Here is a 22,083-nt window from a genome sequence, read left to right on the forward strand (position 1 = left end):
TACCCGAGGCAATGATAATCAAAAGACAATGAAGAAACATAATTTAAGTAACAATACGGTTTAAAGTGATTACATTTTCAAACCCAAAACTTATAAAAGTACGATACAAGTTCTCAAAATCCAAATGTGTCAAACAACTAAAGTATAACAGCGGAAGACTCTAAACTGCCTCGTGATGACTCATCCCACCTAACCCATGCGTATCTTCTCATACATGTTCAACAACTGCTCCCCACCCCCGAATGGATCACCACAGTTTTTAAAACAATAAACGGGGTCAGTACTAATTATACAAAAACAAAGCCACGATGAACAATACACAAACAGCTCACACACACAATCCCAGTCTCCATCTCCAATCACCACATCACTGACTACACACTACAGTGTGTAGCCCTGCCAGAGTACCCATCGCAACAGATACTCCTTGCCGCCAGTGGGGGACCGCAGCCGTTCCCACCTAAGTCCCGCTCATCTCCATTGAGCGATAAACCCATGTTCATTAATATGCACATCCCTTCTCTGGCGGGTTCCACAGAAGGCGAATCAAGGGCGTGAAGTCACTCCCGCAAGTGACTCCACTCAGCCAGGGACGCACCCCAAAGATCACAGACAGTTATACAGTAATCACAGTAACTTTATCAACAACCACCAACTCAGAAACCAGTACAATAATTATTCAATACCAACAACATCAAACGAATCAAGCCAAGTAATTAATACCGAGTAGGGAAACCATACCTGGAAAGCAAACACCAACAATAGATGATCAAGCAGCTAACTCAGAATCTCTCCTCAACGAATCCTCCTCCTATACACACATACATAAATACATACAATCATATAACCACCAAAACCCCCAAATCCCCAAATTAGGGTTTAACCAACCTTAACAAAATGATAAGAAAACTATATGTATAACTTACCCACGACGTAAGGATCACAAAGGTATAAAGAACGATGAAAACCGACACCTTTAGCTCCGGGATTTGCTAATAATGCGAAGGGATTAAGCAACGTAACTTGAAACTTCTCCTTGATTGTGATTTAGGTTTTGTAAAAGTGTTTTATGAAAAGATGACGAAAGTATATATACTAATCCGCATTATTTACAAACCCGTCGCAAATCACCCGTTAACCAAGTTACTCGATCGAGTAAGTCACTTACTCGATCGAGTGACCCTTACTTGATCGAGTGTCAAGCTTACTCGATCGAGTACCCATCAGACAGACTACTGTTTTGCGTACAACCAAACTTACTCGACAGAGTAAGCCCCACTCGATAGAGTACCCTAAGACTCATAAAACCGTAGTATTACAGTCACGACAGAAGTAGTTCACATAGTAGATAGTGGTTTTGAGTTGCATCTTTTGGTATATCTTTAGTTTGGTGAATCAGTTGTAAAATAACTTAATTGTTCTTTTATCGACATTTGATATTTACTGTCCTCGGGCAACCGTGATGGTGACGCCCTTATATGCTAGGGAAGGTCTTGTTAAGGCTCCTTGGTATATGGAGGTGTCACAGTGTTCTATCTTTAGTTTTTGATGACATTTTATTGTTGTGTAATTCTTTTGTTTCGTTTATCTGGTCGTATACTAGTCGTGTTAACAATAGTGTTGCGCATGCGCTAGCTCATGTTTCTCCTAGAGTAGTTGGTAGAGTTGTGTGGTCGGATGTCTTAGCACCGATCGCGAATAGTTATGTTATCGTTGATTCATTATTAATGAAGTAAGCCTTCGGGATCTCTTTATCAAAAAAAAAAATACTTTATTAGATTATAAACATACATACGCTATATACAATGACTTCCTCAATCAACAAGGAGAAATATGGTTTAATTAGTTGTGATGATGATCATCACAATAGCTAATATTACCACAAGGACAAGGCTTTACTAGGTAATGTGCCATTTCAACAGCCGCCACCGCCACCACCTCCACCACCACCGCTAAATATGATAACCCCGCCTCGACGACGCTTCTTTTTCTTACCAGAGTTATCACTATCGGCACAACCAAATACAATCATGGATATAATTGACATAGACATTACAATCAAGCATATGAAAAGCACCAAACCACCAGAAATTCCTAGTATCTTAAAACCATCTTCGTATGTGATATTTGGCAATTTCATAGCACTCAAGTATCTCACCATTGTTTGTTTTTTATTTACTTTGTAATTATGAGTTCCTAAGGGGACAAAACAAGTTATTATATAGTAATATTCTTGTTTATACGTGTATTGTTTAGAACGTAATCAAAATAGGGTGTATTATTGACCTTATACTAATTCTACGGCTTCTCTAGCTTGGATATTGACTCTTCCTTTTTAATACAAGAAATTTGACTGTTCTTTATCCTTTTACTACAAAAAATTGTTTTCCATGGGTTTAATTTCAACCATCTGGAAAGGTCTTGTAAGAATTTGTCAAAATTCTTGTATAACAACACTCTTGATTAAAAAAGGTTTTAATGTGACCCAAAATAGTGAGCACCGAAAAATATTCCATTTAGTTCTTGCATTTATTTATAATTTGTGTATTTGATTAAAAAACCGCTATTATGTGAAGTAGCGGCTATCTTATGTTAGATTGAATCTGATTGAAAGGTCATGAACTTCATACTAAATTATTCGGTAAATACTATATACAGAAGCGTACCTTGAACCACGACAAAAGCTTGGGATGAAATGTTTTCGGGACTAGGTCTTTTAGTAGACACACGTATCTTATAGATCTCTATACTAATGGATGTGGGGTGAATAAGTTATTTTGTGCTAGGAAAGGCCAAAATTCTGATGGTTATATATTGCCTCTTTATTCTAATGCGCTCATCATACATTAGAAAATGTAATGAGTATCTACACTACTAAATAGTCTGACCATACTTTTTAAGACATATATAAATAATAAGCTCTTTTGATCTACACCGTAGTGGATCACCTTACATTTAACGGTGGAGCGGAGGGGTTAGCAGGGGCGCCCGCCCCCGCTGGCATTTGAAAATTTCAAAAATTTTAGTTAAACTTTTCGGATTTTTCCGAAGTTGCCTTATAGTATAACCACATCGCCCCTGCTAAAATTTTTCACCCCCAATGATGTAAAATCATGGCTCCGCCACTACTTACATTGAGCTAAACTTAACAAATAAGGAAGTAGTGATTAAGTACAATAATAACTGAATTAATTAAGTTGTCCACATGTATTGTATTTACGTTCATAATTTTTACAATCTCCCACTTGGCTAAATACATCCATATATATATATGTAAAGCTAAAAAAAGCTGACTCGACCTGACCCACTCGAAAACCGACCTAATAAAACCCGAAAATTGGGTGAAGTGTAACCGACTCGCCCCATCCCGAGGCTAAACCGAAAATCGATAGCAGCCTTAACTTTTCCAATCTGAACTCGACCTGCAGAACCGACCCGACCCAACCCGTGACCCGACATAAACTCAACATGATGGAGGAACTGATAATAAACTAGCTTAGTAATGGTGTAAATAAGACCAGATTTCCATTCATTTCAATTGTTTTGCACTTTAAACTACAATTAATACACCTACTCATCACTTAGAAATAAAATTACCCATGAAAAACTAAATGCATAAGATAAAATATATGTTGATAACCTGACCCGATACTTACCCGATTATAACCGACCCGACTTGCCACCCGATGATGAGCTGACCTGAAGATGATCCGACATAAACTGTGACTGACCTGAATCCATCATAGACCCCCACACAACCCGTATAACCTGACCCGTAATCAATCCAAGTGACTCAATTGCCACCTGGCCTTTACACATGTGTAAAACGTGATAATTGTATTTTTAAAAATTTTATGAATTCAAAAATGTTATCAAACATTTCGACCAACTTAAGGAATTTGGTCCATCAATCATACTAACATAAGATCAATATGACATTTACTACAATTTGTCGTGATAAGACCCTTAATCGTCACATATCTCAATATAACCAACGAGCATGAGAGTGTAACATGGAAATATTATCCGAATGTGATCCGAACGAATTGTTTCTTAGACCATCTTCAAGCAAGATCAATTGCTTGGTCATTACCTTGCTTGGTCATGGTTAATGAAGTAATTAGGAGTGTTAATGTGTGACCAAAGGTGGATAAATTATGACCAACAACAAGAAATGGTCAATTTGTGACAAAGGTTGATCAAAATAGATGTCTTATTGACCTTCTTATGTGTCAATTTCTTATTGGTTGAACAATTATAAAACAATAAAAAAAGTACTCTACTCTAATCTAATCTACACTACTCTCTATAGTCTATTGTACTTCTCATGCTCCTTCTTCAACTCAACAGCTCAACTCAACTGTGCTCCACTGCTCTTCTTCAATTCACACTAATCTTCGGATTTAATCGCAATCAAAAACAAAATAGCAGACAAAAACAACAAAAAAATTAACCAACAAAATCAGAAGTAATACGCAGACAAAAAATTAATCTGATGTAGTTAAAGACGATTATTACCGTTTATTAAATCAGAAACAAATGCAACAAAGTAATCAACAAATGCAAAACCAACAAAATCAACAAAAAACCAGCAAAATCAACAAATTAATCATCAAAAAATTAATCAACAAAATTAGAAACAAATGCAACAAATTAATCTTATTAATCTTAACAGCACAAAACCAGCAGTTTATTAAATTTTAACCGAGTTCCAGCAGATGGTGATCATACCAGCTTTTCCGGCATTGAAAATCTCGAGTATGGAGATGTTGTTCATACCAGCTTTGCCGAGTATGGAGATGGTGTTCATGGAGATCGAGATCGTGTTATGGAGATCGTGTATGAATAAATTGATCGAGTATGAATAAATGGAGAAGAAAAATTAATCGAGTATGAATAAATTGATGGAGAAGAAGGATGGAGAAGAAAAAATTAATCGTGTATAGATCGTGTATGGAGATCGTGTTATGGAGCTCGAGATCGTGTTTGGAGATCGTGTATGGAGGGAGAGGATGGAGAAGGAGATTGATTGATCGTGTATAGAGAGAGAGAGGGGAGGGGGATGGAGAAGAGATGGAGATCATCTATGAATATTGGCTCTGATGAATTACAAACCCTAGATGAGTTACTCGGTTTGTATTAGTTGGTTGCTCGATTTTTATTAATTGATTACTCAGATTTAGATGAGTTACTCGGTTTTTATTAATTGGTTACTCGGAATTAGATTTATTTATTAAGAGAGTTATTCGGAATTACTTGTATTAATTGGTTACTCGGATTTATTTATTTATTAAATAAAAAACTCGGTTTTAATAATTAGATGAATTACTCGATTTATTTATTAAATAAGGAAGATAATCCGAGTTCAGCTACTGATGACCAGTATGAATATCATCGTCGTAGAAGGTCGACGCAAGAACGATTCGTAGAAATTCATGGCGAGATTCGTGATCATGCCATTTATAACGATCATAAGATTCGTGATCATGCCACTCATAATGATCATGGCGAGTTCAGCTACTAATGACCAGGCATTGGTCTTTCCTTGCGTTTGGGCTATATATGTGGGCCTTGTTTAACGCTGCATTTTTTAGCCTGGGCCTTCATACAAAGACAGCACACTTCATTATTCCTCACTCTCTAAATCAAATCATCACATCAGTTCAGAACATCCCATTTTCTCTTTACTCCACCACACCATCAAGATCACGTCTCTCACCTAGACCTGTCAAAACCTGACCCGACCTGAAAACCGACCGTAACCCAACCCGTAAATAACCCGCAAATAACCCGGTGTTTTCAACCCGAACCCGAAAAATACCCGAACCCGTTTTGACCCGTAAATAGCGGGTCGAAACCCGACCCGTAACGGGTTGACCGTTGGGTCAAGGCAATGATAATGTCAAATAGGTATTGACTTATAAAATTTCAAGGAAAGATATGTATATATACGGAATGGCATGTCATCAGCTTGAACCATATGCCACGGCATCACCTCAAAGTGTGTGCAACACCGTCACTTTCACCATATTACATCGATCCGTATTCTACATCAACACTGCCTTGTCATCATTTCAGGCGACATGCCACATCATAACTTAGAAGTGTGTGCCACACCATTTCTTTCACCGTATTACATCGAATCGCATTCCATGTCGGCACTGTCACGTCATCACCTCGATCACATGCCACATCATCACTTCAAAGTGTGTGACACACTGTCACTTTCATCGTATTACGTGGAACCGCAGTCCACGTCAGCACTGCCGCCTCATCACCTCTGATCACATGCCACGTCATCATTGTCATCATCATCATCTTATTTGAGTCTCACTGTCGTACTTAGCAAGTTAGACTCTGATCACAAGCCACGTACTTAGCGAGTTAGCACTGCCGCCTCATCACCTCTGATCACATGCCACATCATCATTGTCATCATCATCTTATTTGAGTCTCACTGTCGTACTTAGCGAGTTAGTGAGGGTAATGATGATGATGATGATGACGAGGTGGTGATGGTGAGAATGGTGACAATTAAGTTGACTAAGACAAGCAAGATGAGAAAAAAACGTATAAATGGTAGGAATTACGATATAAAAAAGTTTCAAAAAATGACAGAAAAAGATGTTGATCGACCCGTTTTTTACCCGAACCCGACCCGAAACCTGTATCGAACCGTTCGTATAACGGTGTGATATTGAAAATATTAAGCAAAAAATGTTTAATCTTACTAATATCATATATCAAACTAGATAATAATAAAAATTTAAGAATAATTTTGTGTTTATAAGTAGAAATAAAGAAAATGATTTTTTTTTAAAAAGGCGTTAATCTGACCCGTTCTGACCCAAAGTTCGACCCGAAACCCGTATAAACCCGACCCGTATAGACCCGCATTTTTCAAACCCGAAATAGACCCACCCCGTATTTTACCCGAACCCGAAATGACTGAACCCATAACCCGCCCGTTTGACCCGTTTGACAGGTCTACTCTCACCTCATTCTTCTATCAATACATTGTTTTTCTTTCATTTTTAGCTTCATATGTTTCCTTTTACTTTCACCTTTGATTATTTGATTCTCAAACTGACATTGACGGAACGCCTTTCCTTATTCACAAATTCTCATTATAGACGGACACTATCCGTCTATACGTATAGACGGATACCATTTTCCCTCACAAAATATCCATTTGCCATAAAGTGGGAAGCACATGGGGGTGCCCCACCTTGTCCCCCTACCCATTTTATTAGAGGTCTTTACCCGTCTGTTCGCCCCACCCGTCTATACCAAGATCTATTGTTCCTTATTAGTCATGGTCATTCATTTGACTTAGGTATTTATATTTCCTAACCCTAACTTTTTTTCTTTTCTAACACACTTTGTGATCAATTCCTTTTACTTTTTGGTTTAATTTTGGTGATCTGGGTAAGCATTTTATAATTTCGTAGTATTTAATGTTTTTTAATTTAATGTTGGTAAATGTGAAGAAACCCAAAATTTCCACATGTGAGGGTTGTCCCACATTGTTAAAAGAGAAGAAGAATTACCACTTTATAAGGCATTGGTTTTAGAGTGGAACCCTCTTGGGTCTACGTTGTGGACTCTTTCTCCTCCGTTTGGGTGCGGCCCAAGCCCTTTGTTGAATTTAACAGTAAATTTTCGTAAAGTACGTCATAAGATTAATATAGTCGTAAAATATTGGTATAGTTTTTTTATTAGGATATTTACAATAATAGATAAATAATATATTTATAAAATATTAGGATAAAAAATAATAAAAGTAAGAGAGAGAAAAGTGGGATAGATAATGTGGAAAATGATTGAGAATGTTGTAAAGTGGATAATGATTGGGTTGATGACCGAAGTCGCGACCTTCTGCTTGGGAGGGTGAAAATGTTTCAAGGTTAATAAGGTGAGATTATGAATAAAATCGGGTCGTGACCTAGTTAGCGTGACGACTGCTTGGGGATGGTCTTAAAAAACATACATCAATACTTGTGTTTTTATTATAAGTTTTAATACAAATGATTTAAAGTGGTGTTTCATACTGTAGTGAATTCGCAACCTCATGACAAATGTCAATAGCCAAACATAAGTCGAAATGTTTTATGATCTCAACTTGAAGAATTGACATGCTATAAATAATGTTTTGTTTAAAATACTAGTTTTTAGGCCCGGCGTTGCCCGGGCTGCACCTTTTAGCGCAATTACTTCCATTTCACTTATTCTACTATACTTCGTATCGTTTGTCTAAAAAAATACTATACTTCGTATCAAATACACTTGGTCTCTCTTAAAACGTTAAGTATCTTCTCATGATTAGAACGGGTCAAATAGCCTCGGAAATCCGGACAAATTCTTTATTAGTTCCTAGACATTCTATATTTATCTCATCTTCATACTCGACTCGTTTAACGTTGGAGATGGATATTCACTTGTTCACTACAACCACAATCACAACCACAGTAGGCCTGGCCATCGGCCATACGTTGAAGTACATTTCACGATTATACATTTATACAGATAAATTAAATTAAGTACAAAACTAAATCTTCTTCAAATTAAGTACAAAACTAAATCATCTTCATATTCAACCGACTTCATTTCAAGTTATCCTTGACACGTGCTTCAAAATCACTCCAGGAAAATGTATTGAAGTTCAGTACTCAGCAACTTCTAATGTGAATGTATCCCGCTTACTACATAGGACCGACATTCTGCAAAATGCTTCAAAGATCAGACTGAATCAAGAGAACTGTATATACGGAGTATATTACAAAGATGCTTTGTTATATAATTATCCAGATTAGCTATGTATAATCTACCTAAAACACACTTACACATTCACATTCTAATACAAGCAAAAAAGCCTCTAGCTTTACTTTGGACATTCTGACATTCTTATCCACAAACAATACTTTTATCTATACTTCTTAAAGTCCACTTCCAGTAGCTAATATATGCTTTGCCTTAAACTAATCAAACAACAAACAAAGATACTATACCATTTCATTTCTATGGGAAATACACTACATAATGTAATGAAGTCCCTTCTACTCCAGTCCTCCGCCTCCTTTATTCACCACATGCACATCACTCGTAAGATCAACGTTTACTGCCCATCTAATGCAGAAACATTGACACGACGTTTGGGGAAAACGTAAAACCGCTCTTCAACAAAAGATATATAGAAGCAATTATATACCGATCTTCCTCAATTCACTCTCGGGCATAAATATCTAATTATAATGGGCAAGAACGACCCAAGTATGATCAGAGAGAGAAAATATCAACATATCACATGATCCTCATCAAATAAAAAAGGTAATAAATCGACATTCTACCCCCATAACAACACCACAATTGTGCTCAAACAAAGCTAATAAATCCTGGGAAAAAAAAAAGATTTACTCCTCTAGCTACAATCATACTAAATAAAAGACATTTGAAACAGGGAAAAAACGTAGTTCTTGATTTGAGTAAATCTCTAAAAACTTTACAGAACGCATATCAAATTTAAGGCTGCAAAAGCTCACTGCTGCAAGAGATCAAACAATGAAGCGAAGTTCCATTTTTTTAATATAAATTCTCAATTGTGTATATGTATAAATGTATTATAAGAAGCCTCTAATTAAATATTCACGAGAAATTTGACATGTATGCAATTAAAGTTTTCTAAACAAACGTACTCCCTCTGTCCCGGACAGGGGCGGAGCCAGGATTTCAAATATGGGGTAACGAAAAATATGCATTGCAAATATATGACAAAAAATATATTTCATCCGACAATAATTTTAGCCATAAGATTACAAAATACAAATTTGATGCGAAAAAGCTACTCTAATCTTAGTCGACGAGTTCTCATATTTTGATAATGATTTATAATTTCATCGTCGGTAAGATTACAAAATATATCCTTTTCTATAAAAGTAACTAAATAATCATTCAACAATTTATCTCTCATACTATTGCAAAGTTTATTCTTTATGTATGTCATCGCCGAAAAAGCTCTTTCAACACTTGCAGTCGCCACGGGAAGAACTAATACAAGTTTAAGAAGCAAGTAGACCTTCGAATGTATCAAATGTTTCTTGGTCTCAACAAGCTTGATAGAAAGCTCGTTTAGATTCTTCAAATTCCAAAATCTTTCGTCATGACGGATATCTTCAAAGTAATTTTTAAGTTGATATTCAAAGTGTAACAAATCAGCTTTTGAAAATTCACTTGGATAATAGTGAGCAAGACGGAGCAACTTGCTAACATCAAATGAAGAAAATTGATCATTAGATCAAACAAGACATACAAACAAGTAATGTCTTACTTACCTCATCAAAGCTAATTTTTGTTAATTTCGTGCAAAATTTGATCTATCACGCAGAGAAAAATATCAATCCGAAAGTGCTCATCATTATCCACTTCTTTTCTACCACCCTTGTACCTTCCCGGAGCCACGTAAATATCACTCATGATAGGAACAAAAATATCATACTTATCACAAAATGATTTCACCTTTTCCATATGAGTATCCCAACTGTGACACCCTCATTTTTAGCGTAAAATAAACACGTAAAATTCTACAGAAAAACTGACAGGATATGTTTGTAATTGGTTCAACCAGATAAAACCTGTAATTTTAAAAACTTTTCTAAACCATTCACAAACATTTCCAAAAGGAGAGTGCCAAAACCTGCAAATTCTAACAAACTAATTTACATAACCATGCTAAAGTCGAGAGAATAAAGTGATACAAACCAAAGTAAGAGAGGGAGACATATGTCCCTTCAAAATATAAACACAACCAAATGTTTAAAGGTTTACTACAAAATAACCAAACTAAGTCCAAGGTTCTTTTGCTCACTAGCTCGTCGTGTACCCATATAATCATCATCAACTTTGTCAATCGCATTTTATACAAACACGAAAGCCACAATTCGGTGGGGAGTAACCCGAATCCTCCCCCACTTACGAAATGTCATATTTAATGTAACATGTAATGTAACATGTAATCAACATCACAAATAATCTAGTTAACAAGTATTCTAACATATGAACACTAAACTGGCCAAAGTAAACTATCATGTGAAACATATAACAAGCAATAATCCAAACTTTATCAATTGTAACCGGCTTGCATCTCACCTATTACAATTCATAAAATCACCATACAAGAAAGGACAATATATCAAAGGCAGGCATAAGTTCTTAGTCCCGTCAATAGTCACTCAGAACTCGAGTCTATACCACGAGGTAGGGAAGGTAATCGAACCGGTATCTTGGCTCGGAGGTTCTATCAAAACATGGCCAAGACACAACACAACCCTAGCCTAAAATCACTTGAGACCTAGACATGCGGATACACACCACCGCACCCAAGACCCACAATTTTTCTAAAACAAAGTGAGTACCCTAAGGAGTCCACCAAAGGGTTGGCTAGTACTTAAGCTGACCACTTACTCTCAAAATAAGTAACGAGGTCATGCCCCAACTTGGATATAAACCCACCAAGTCAGGAACACAGAGGCTATTAAGCAGTGAACATACACTCGTCAAAGACTATAATGGCCTATCTATGATGAAGGCTGAAATACTCACCTAGGACCTAGTCCCACTAGTCCCGACTTGAATACTTTAGCCCACACCACACAAGACAAGTAGGATACCCAATTAACCATAAGAGGGGCAAAGAGTCCAACTTACCAACATAAATGCTAACATTTTATCATGTGAAAAGCTATATAAATGTCTATTAAAGAGACAATCCAACAATATCTACAATATCAATAATAATCCAAATTCCCACTTAAGTTAATCTCATAATTTATGAGAACAAGCTAAAATGGCAACAAGGCAAGAAGACTCAAGTATAAGGCAACCAATTCATCAAACAACCAACATGTGAAATGATAATTACAAATATCAAGGCATAACATAAAATTTCCAATAACAACCAATCTCACCTCAAAGACAAACCCTCGACCCGAGTCCCGCGACGGGTCATCGGTCAAATCGAGGTCGGTGGTTTAAACCTAGCTTGACCAAACTCGTTCGGTCAACCGCCCAAACTCGAGTCTTGGCCTACTTTGGCCCAAATTACAAATTTTATCGCCATATTATTCTCATGCTATTTCCAATTTCTATCATGTGAAAAATGAAAGTAAAACATTATTAATCACCTAAACACTTAACAAACAACAAGCACCACATTTACTACTAATGTGACATTAATTCGTCGAGTAACTCGGAATAGTTACCTTTAGCAACAAAATGAGCAATTAACACCTTGAACACCCAACCCTAATATGCAACTAGCCACTATCTTCAACTATATACGAGTCCCCAAACTCGTCTTCCAAATCCTCACCTAAATAAACAATAAAAGACAACAATTAGCACCCAAAACAATCCATACATGTCAGCATACACCGTCTTAAATATACCACTTACTAACTATCATCCCAAATGATCCCTACAGGTCAGTATATACCGTCTCAATCATCTCCACATATCAGTATACACCATCTCAACTATACAACGGGTTAATTAGCATCCAAAATGATCCCTATATATCAGTATACACCGTCTTATAATAAATAAAGCTGAAAGTATAAATTGGGTTTGTAAAAATAAATGACGAAAATGAATTTTACTTACAACGGATTGACGGAAACAACGAGAGGAACGCTATGGAACGAAAATCGTCGAAAACGGATGAGAAACGGACGACCGAAAATCAATTTTACGAAAGAAAAATTGAAACTGGAAAAAGGAAAATAGGAACGTAGAAGAGCAGAGAGATGATGCGTGAGAAAATGAGGGAGAACTTGCCTGCCACCGCTATTTATTATACGACGTTTCTTCGTTGTTAAGAAACTTCGATAATTTTATTAGTCGGCTTTGGCTCGTTTAAACGATAATTAGAAACGTTAAATCAAACACAAATTCCGACATTGCCAAAATTCTTAAACACGAGTTTACAAGAAGATTAAGTACTCATATGACCCATTTCCAAAAGCGTTTGCCCAATTTTCAAAAGAATTGCCATTTTTCCCGATATGCCCTTATTTCGAAATAAAAGGTTTTTAAATGGTTTAAACTATTTTTAAACATTTCGAAACTATCAAAATAAATACTTTACTTCAAAATATAATAGAATTATATTTCATTGAATTATTATTACTTCAAATACATTAATATTAAATTCAACTTGATTAATAAATTACTTTCGCAAAATAATAACGGTCCGAAATTACGGGGTGTTACACCAACCATCATCTCTTATCTTTTGCAAATTCTTTTTGGTGACATCAACAAGTGCCATAGCATTTACAATATCTTGATTTTTCTTTTGTAAAGCTAAGTTCAACTCATTAGTAATACCCAAAATAGTAATCATCAATTGTCCAATGAAAACAAAATCAAATGTTCGCATAGTATGTGCCAGTTTCTCTACCTTTACTAGCTCAGTACCATCACAAAAATCACCAATGGCTTCAAGAACATCCAGAACGATGGAAAATGAAGAAAACACACTCAAAATGGTTTTAAAGTGAGATCCCCAACGAGTATCACCCGGTCTATTTAAACCCTTTTCTTGATTTAAGCCACTCCCTGATGCAACTTCACCCATTTGTAATGCTTTCTCAAGATGTTCTGCTTGTTTATCTCTAAATATTTCTTTACGTTTAGGTGAAGATGCAATCACATTTAGTAAAATAGCAAGTGAATCAAAAAGTTCACTACAATCAACATTTTTCTTAGCCACCGCAATAAGAGTTAGCTGAAGTTGGTGAGCAAAACAATGAACATAATAAGCACATGGAGACTCATTCATGATTAAACTTTTAAGACCGTTAATAGAACCCCGCATATTGCTAGCACCATCGTAACCTTGACCTATAACACTCGACAAAGTAAGAGAATTCTCAAGAAGCAGTTGTTGTATTGCAGCTTTAAGTGTTAAAGAAGTAGTGTTACCCACATGCACAATACCCAGGAACCTCTCTACAACCGCTCCTCTTTTATCAACATATCGCAAGCAAAGAGCCATTTGCTCTTTATATGCTATATCAGCCGACTCATCTGCAAGAATACCAAAAAAGCCACCATCTAACTCTTCAATAATTTTTTTGGTTGTCTCTTTGCAAAAACACTTATGATATCCCTTTGAATATCAGGGGAGGTAAGTGTACAATTTCCAGGTGTTTTTAATACGGGAGCTCTAGGCGTATTTTTGTCACGCTTGGAAAATATTTTCACAAGTTCAAGATAATTTCCTTGGTTCAATGATTTTCCACTTTCATCATGACCACGAGATGCCAATCCTTGTAAACAAATAAATCTCAATGCTTCAATTGAATTTTCTAACCGAATGCGATAGTCACTTTTAGCTTCATTTGTAAACTTTTCAAAGCAACAAGCTATAGAGGACTTTTGTTTGTTGAATATATCAAAATTCTTCATAGCATTGTTATGAGCGCTCATATGATTACCAACATGCTTATCAAAGGCACTACTTTTACTCCATGTTCTAAAACCCCCATTAACAAAAGCATCACCTCCACAAGCGCTATCATTCTTAAATAAATAACAAACAAAGCAATATTTGCATCCTTTTCTATACTATACTCAAGCCAAGGCTTATACTTTTCAAACCATTTACGAACAAAGTTACGCATAGTTTTAGGAAATGTGTAGTTACTAGGCTGACAAGGACCCCTCCGAATATATTCTCGTCTTATCATATCACGATCATTTATGTGAAAATCGGTTAATTTTCTTCTTAATCCGGGATCTTTGGGAAGAGATATCACATCAAAATCACTCAACCTATCTAAAATTGGACTAGTAAAAGGATTTGAACTACCTCCCAATTCGGTTTCTCCATCTATTAACTCGTCAATATTAGTTTCAGGATCATCACCCGAGAGAGTTGAATCAGGTGGATTTGGTGTATGTGTATCATCATTGCATTGTCTTTTTGCAAAAAAACTCGTAATAGTCGGCGTACTAATTCTCTTCATCCCTGAAATTCAACAAGATTTAATATTAAAATACAATTTTAATCATTCACTAGATAAAAAATGCTTCCATTTGATATATACTTTTTTTTTCAATCAAACTATAATTCGATTTTCGTTTTATTGTTTTACAATTTACTTAGTTTATACAACTTTTTTTTGATATCCAAACTGTGATTATAATTAATTTTTAGTACAAATATTAAAATTAGTTCTAACTTCTAAGATGATGAACATATAAATTAATAGATCTCTATTCTCTAAGTAGACAAGTCTCATTTATAATCTCAAATTATGAAAAAACAATTATTCAATATAAATATAATCTATAACAAAATTAACAAATTTGTAAAATATAAACTAAATAAAAAAAGATGATTTATACATACCTCAAATGAAAGAAAAGAAAGATGGATGGATGAATTGGGGGTTGTGCTTGTGCGTAAGATTGGTGGAAGAGTAGAGAAAAATCAATGCTTTTTTTTATTATGTGTTTACACGTAAATTAGTATAATATTAGGAAAGATAAAATATTTGAGAGAATTAAGGAAGATTGAAAGTCAGTTGGCTTTTTTTCTAGGGAAATACTAATTGTCTTATTTGTGTTATATTTTTTCCTTTTATTTATCTATATATTTTAAATGGGGTAGCATAAAAAAAATATTCTCTTTTTTTTTTGAAAGTGGGGTAGCATGTGCTACCCCATGCTACTATACTACCTACGCCACTGGTCCCGATCATTTGTTGTCGTTTTCCATTTTAGGTGTCTCAGTCATTTGTTGTCCTTTCTATTTTAAAAATGAATTTGATGAGTAATTTGATCGTTCACACTCAATTTATTTCACTTGTCTTTTAGTAATTGGCCTCCTCCCCCTTTCGTTGGTGTCTATGCCAAAATTAAAGGACAACAAAAGAGAAGAAAAACCATATCTTAAATGAAGATTTCGGTGTGTATCAATGAGATACCTTAGTAACGTCTGCTTCTCCACTCAAATTTGAGAACAAATTGACGACATTTGTCATCATCAAGATAGTTTCCCTGTAGAAGTGCATGCAGGTTAGTGTCTGCTAGTTAGGAAAAAAATATTATATTGAATGTAATAATTTGCAAGAAATCTCACATTGAAGGCCTGTACGGAACCCAAAGCTTATGATTCTCTCACTTTACTTTATGTCCTCAAGGAGCTCTCATTCTTATCTTTGACTGCATTCTTGTTAATGGATAGTCATCTTAAGACGCTTCTCTGTTTATGTTAAACGATATTATCCATTATCTTGGGATATCTTTGTTATATTAGATAATATTGTTGTGATATTAGATGTATAATATCTTTGTTATATTATTAGTTAAGTGTATATATGGTTACCTTATATGTAGGATCTAATATAGGGTTTGATAAGTTGTAAGTTAGTATATATTTAGTTGTATTGTTTGACAGTAGTATCAATAAGAAATCTTTTCCTTGTTCCCTTGCACTGCGCGTTCGTTTTTTCATGGCATCAGAGTCATTCCGTTGATCCATACAAATTATAATCATGCACATACACATCACAATATGACGGAAGGAGAAGGAAACTCAAAAATTCACCAAAATACTAATTCTAATGTTAAAACAAATTTCACAATCCTCGCCACTGTATTTGCATCCAAGTGAAAGCCTGAATCCCCTATTTACTAAATGAATAAGCGAAACTCTAACTTTTCCCGCCTAAAAATATTTCCTAGAATAGTGCTTGGTAGTTTTAGCATATACTATATGGAGATGATAAGTTATAAATGGATATAATATTTTGTATTTAAATATTTATAACATTTAATATTTCACATTCTACACAAATTTATGTCCGATGTTTTTAGGATAAGGAAATTCTTTTTTTTAAAGAACTTAATGATAAAAATTTATTAACTTTTTATGATAAGAAGTGGCGGCTAAAAATTATGGTATTAGTAAATATTTGCTAAAATTTATTGACTTTTTATGATAAAAATTTGCAGCTAAAAAATATGTTATATTAGTAAATATTTGTAAATTAACATCATTAATTTCTCGGTAAAAAAACAAAAAAAAATCAAAAAAATACTCATTTTATTACTTCTTACGATTTAAACACTTTTATTTATTTATCTAATCAAAATACATTAAGGAAAAACATGAAAAATAAGTGAATTGTCAATTTAAATTTTATAAATAATACACTAAAAAGTAAAACTCTATAAAAACCGTTCATATATTGTACGAGGTCTATATTAGTAATTCTATAAATACCGCGCATTTATTGCGCGGGATCTAAACTAGTTTGTCATTAACTCAAACCATTTTTAGTGGAGATAATTTTGAGTTATGGGCAGATGCATTACGAACGGGCCTCGATGATAAAAACAAACTAAGTTTTATCGAGGGTACCGTAAAGAAACCTCTTGTTGAGGAAGGCGAGGAAGAAAGTTTAGAAGTCGTGGCTTGGCGACAATGGAACGCAATGATAAACCATGCCGCAATAACTACAGCCGAAAGTGACGCACAAAAGCTGGTGTTCACTCAGGAAGAAATGGTGCAATTACGTGGTATGCTAAGTAACAAAAGTAATGGTAATGCAAAGCAAGCAGGTATGAATAATTATTGTTTTGCGAATTGGTTGCTTGATAGCGGAGCATCGCATCATATGACAGGGCAACGTAATCTTCTTAATAACATATGGACCGGTAAAACGTCTACTGTTGGCTTACCCGATGGATCGTGTATCAAGGCTCAAGAACGTGGAAGTGTGGTCTTGAAAGAAAATTTCATACTTAAAGATGTCCTTTATGTCCCATCTTTAACTTGCGATTTGATTTCTATACAACAAGTGATTAGAGAAAACAATTGTATTGTGACTTTTTATGCTGACCATTGTGTTATACAGGACCAATCTACGAGGATGAAAAATGGGAAGGGTGAGCACAGAGACGGGGTCTATTATTTCAAGGGCGGAAGAGGAGATACTGTTGCGCGTACTAGCCTTAATGGAGATGCGAGATTGTGGCACAAAAGGCTTGGACACCCTGTTAGGTTTATATACCTCTTATTAGACTCCTCTAATAGTGAACTAATTAACTTCTTAATTATTTGTTCTTTAGATCTAGTGCATGCATAACAAAATAAGAGATTTATAAGAAAACACAATGTCCCTTACATTGTATATCGGTTCGAAATTAATGGGCACAAATAAGGTCACCTTCCTTATTTGTTCTTGAGCTTAATATGTTGGATGATCCTCCAAAAATCCCAAAGTAGAGATCCTCCTTAGATTGCACCCAAGACTTATCCCTTAAACTAGTATACTAATTAACTAGATTAATAAACTAGTATCCTTAAAATTAATTCTAATATTATCACTATTACTACACTAGTAATCTTATTTTGATATTAGAATGGAAGAACAAATTCTTGTATTTCTAAAAACTTGTTTTAGAGAGATTGAGAGAACTAGAGAATATTTTGCATGTAGTATTGTGTGAATGAATGAGTAGTGTGTAAGAGTCAAGATAAAAGAGCCAAAACTACTCATATATGAGTAGTGAGGCCGGCTCATGTAAGGCCAAGGAAGGCATCTTCCTTTTTCTTTTTCTCTTATCAAAGTGTAGGTTGTGTAAGGCTAGTAGTGTAGGTTCCATTATTATTATTTTATCACATAAAATAAAATAATCACAACCCACTAATACTCCCTTCATTTCGGTCCAACCCACATAAAATGGACTACCATTTTATTTTGTCAATTTGTCATTTGTCACACAATATGTCATATGTAGTATGTTACATATTATTAATTAATTTAATGCATATTTATCACATAAATATCATTTTATGAATTAATTAAATTACATACAACAAATTGACTAGTGATACTTGATCACATAAATAAAATGGGTCACATAATTATAATTCACAACATCTTGTAATTATAAGTAACCATTCATTATTATTTCTATTGTTTCACAAACAATAAACAATTTTAGTAACAAAGCATTTTAATTACTAAAATAAATCTTATTTAATCCCATTACAATAAGATATAAATATTCTCTCTCACAATTGTATTGTTCAATTTTAAAGAATTGATTAACTTGTGTCGTCATACAATTAATCAATTTGTCTATCAAGGGAATTGTCCTTTAGGTGTGACCTTAAGGGATCAACTGATCACCACCGTCAAACGACAGTAATGTCAAACTCTAGTTAGCCAATCATTACGGATTAATGCTGATCAGTTGACTATATATAATGAATCATCCCTTACGTATTCTTAATATGAGATTTAAACATGTGATCGCACTATTGTTGAGGACACATATTCCAACAATCTCCCACTTGTCTGAGACAAGTGTGCGTCACCAATTCTCTTGTCCTATTACAATCTCCCACTCAATGCAAGGTGTCTCGCAGGTCGTACTTGCATTTGATCATATCTTGAGTGGTTTTCTCGATCTGGAGTGTAACTGACTGACCGGAATTATCTGCCGTAGATACCTTCTGAGCGTGGCCACGCATTTCCAGTTCACTACTCCTTGAGTGGCCTTGAGATTTAAAACAACCCTGACAAGGGATGGACAATTCCTATCGCACTATTCCCTTTGCTTAGCCATAGTTCATCATAACCCAAAATATACTCATTTGACCTCAGTTACGACAGCCGTAGAGCATAAATCAAAGCCAATCAGAAAATTTGTGCCAACTTGGGCGAATAGTCTCTAGTCAAAAGAATTGACTCATAAGAATACTATAACAGCTCTTGCCACGACCAGACTTTATGAATTACCAGAACTCTATAAGCGGTCACTGCCCGACAGAGTGTCTCATACAGTCTGTCTATGTGATCGACTAGTCATCCCATATGACTCTATGGCACTTGAACTTGCCATCACTCACATCACACTCTAGTCACTTCGAGACGTCACCTTATATAAGTAACTAGGGGCGAATACCATGTCAATCCAGTTCACTTTAATGGGGTTCAATTTGTCTCTACAACCCATTTGGATTTAACAAAGTAATGGGTGAGTTTAATAAAACTCAAACGATAAATGTGATTATCATATATGAATAGTCAATACTCTATTACTACTTCATATCTTATAATCTATAGTGTATTGTACCTTTTACACTTGTTGAAATGTAATAAAAACTTGGCAAGTGGATATACCATATATCCATATATTCCAACTTTATCAATTGCTATTTCCTTCTATTCAATGTTATTTCTAATAACTTGAATTTATCTCTAAGTATTTGTCTAGTCTTGGACTTCTTACTAGTCAATGTTATTTCTAATAACTTGAATTTCTTACTAGACTTGGACTCTTTAACTTGAAAGATGCTCCCACTGTTATCGCATATCTTGTGATAAAGTCATTTGTTGAGGGATTCACCCTTAATCCCTACGTTGACCATTTTATCACAATTTACTTAGATTCCTTTTGTAGAATTTGCAATGCGCGAAACTAAAAAACTTTTCTAGTCTTTTACTCCTAAGTCAATAAGACATACTAGGATTTCAACAAATCCTTTTCGGTTTGGAAATTAAAGTTTGTGCAACCCTTCAACACATAACTTAGTATATCATCCAAACATATAAACAAATCCTCAATTGTTCTTTAAGGCTTTCACAAGCCATATCTTGGGAATTATCTTGTTATTGGCTTATAATGTTCTAGGCATATGTCACATCATGACATGTGCGTCTGTTGGCATACATGATCATTCTAATGGCGGAAACATTAGCAAACGATTTCATGTAATCAACAACTTAATAGGTTCAGTGAATGACTATGACTCCATCATAGTAATTCCACTTTCATCACCATGAATAACCTATTCAACCTTGTTGATTTTAAACAGATTTGAAAGATCTTATCGTCATAAGACTCTTAACTCTATGCCAATATTCTCTCACATAGATTCAGAAATCTTAGAATATATCACACCTTTTCCTAGTCTCCCAATCACTCTTGACAGAAGAGAGCATTGGTACATTATTCTCAATAAGTAATATGTCTTCAACATATAAGATATAGGAAAAAATAATTCTAGCTCCCACTTAACTTCATGTATAATCATGATTCTTCAATCATGTGAATGAAACCATTCTCAAATATCACATGAACGAAAAGTATAATCCTTTGATGCTTGCTTAAGACCATTCTAGGATCACTTAAGAAAGCTACGCATAATATGTTAGGATTCTTAGATCTTCATCTAAGATTTTGTGTTCCAAACACATCCTTCTCTAAATTTCCATTTTAGAAAAGCGAATTTTTAATATCATTCGCCATTCTTCATCAAAATGAAATGTGGCGATTCCTAACATAATTTATCTTGATCAACATCTTCATGTCAATCTATGCATTTAAGTACTCTAAAGCTCTATTTACTTTAAAGAGACCCTCGCCTTAAAGTAAATCTACTCTTGAGTAACAATCTTTTGATTGTAAGGCTATGGCTCGTATGCAACAAGGTCGATTTGGAATAAGGTCATAATACCATTACTTTCGCAAAGCAATATTTTAACAACAGAACATGAGTGCTAAACTCCCACTGAGCTATACTCCCACTCTATCTTTATAGATTATAGTTTTATTACTTTCACAAAGTAACACATTAACTATAAGACATGTTTGTTACGATCCAATCTACTCCCACTCTATCTCTCAGAAATACATCTATCTTCTTGAGAGATAGCTTTGTGAGTTACAAACATACATATGGTGGAGTACTATGAGTTTCTCTAGACTGGCACATTTGCACATAAAAGACCAGCTCTATCATGGCAGCTTGATTCATGTGATATGCGAGTCTGATCCATGTTATTTGTTAAATAGACTCTCTATTTCAGGTATTTCCAGATTGACCATCCGTTTAGAATTACGTGTCTGTTTTGGATTGCAAATTCCCAAAATTGAGTTCAGTAACTCAAACTGACTCATATTAGTTTGATCTTATGGGTAGTGACACTAGGTCATAATCCATATTTTAATAAATCAAATTCATTACTTAGATCTTTGCCACTATGATCGGATCATAATGCTTTA

At 34.9% G+C, this 22,083-nt stretch overlaps 2 long non-coding RNA genes across 2 annotated transcripts; both read right to left on the reverse strand.

Moving 5' to 3' along the window:
* Positions 1–4,195: 4,195 nt before the first annotated feature.
* LOC141616793 (uncharacterized) lies at positions 4,196–5,047 on the reverse strand. Its single transcript, XR_012531045.1, has 2 exons — positions 4,732–5,047; positions 4,196–4,395 (listed from the first exon to the last, which is right to left on the reverse strand). It is a non-coding gene; the product is annotated as an uncharacterized LOC141616793 (long non-coding RNA).
* Positions 5,048–8,337: 3,290 nt separating this feature from the next.
* LOC141621832 (uncharacterized) lies at positions 8,338–16,388 on the reverse strand. Its single transcript, XR_012532714.1, has 3 exons — positions 16,142–16,388; positions 15,987–16,059; positions 8,338–8,720 (listed from the first exon to the last, which is right to left on the reverse strand). It is a non-coding gene; the product is annotated as an uncharacterized LOC141621832 (long non-coding RNA).
* Between the last annotated feature and the right edge of the window lie 5,695 nt (positions 16,389–22,083).

Source organism: Silene latifolia, chromosome X (assembly GCF_048544455.1).
Source record: "Silene latifolia isolate original U9 population chromosome X, ASM4854445v1, whole genome shotgun sequence".
NCBI lineage: Eukaryota > Viridiplantae > Streptophyta > Magnoliopsida > Caryophyllales > Caryophyllaceae > Silene > Silene latifolia.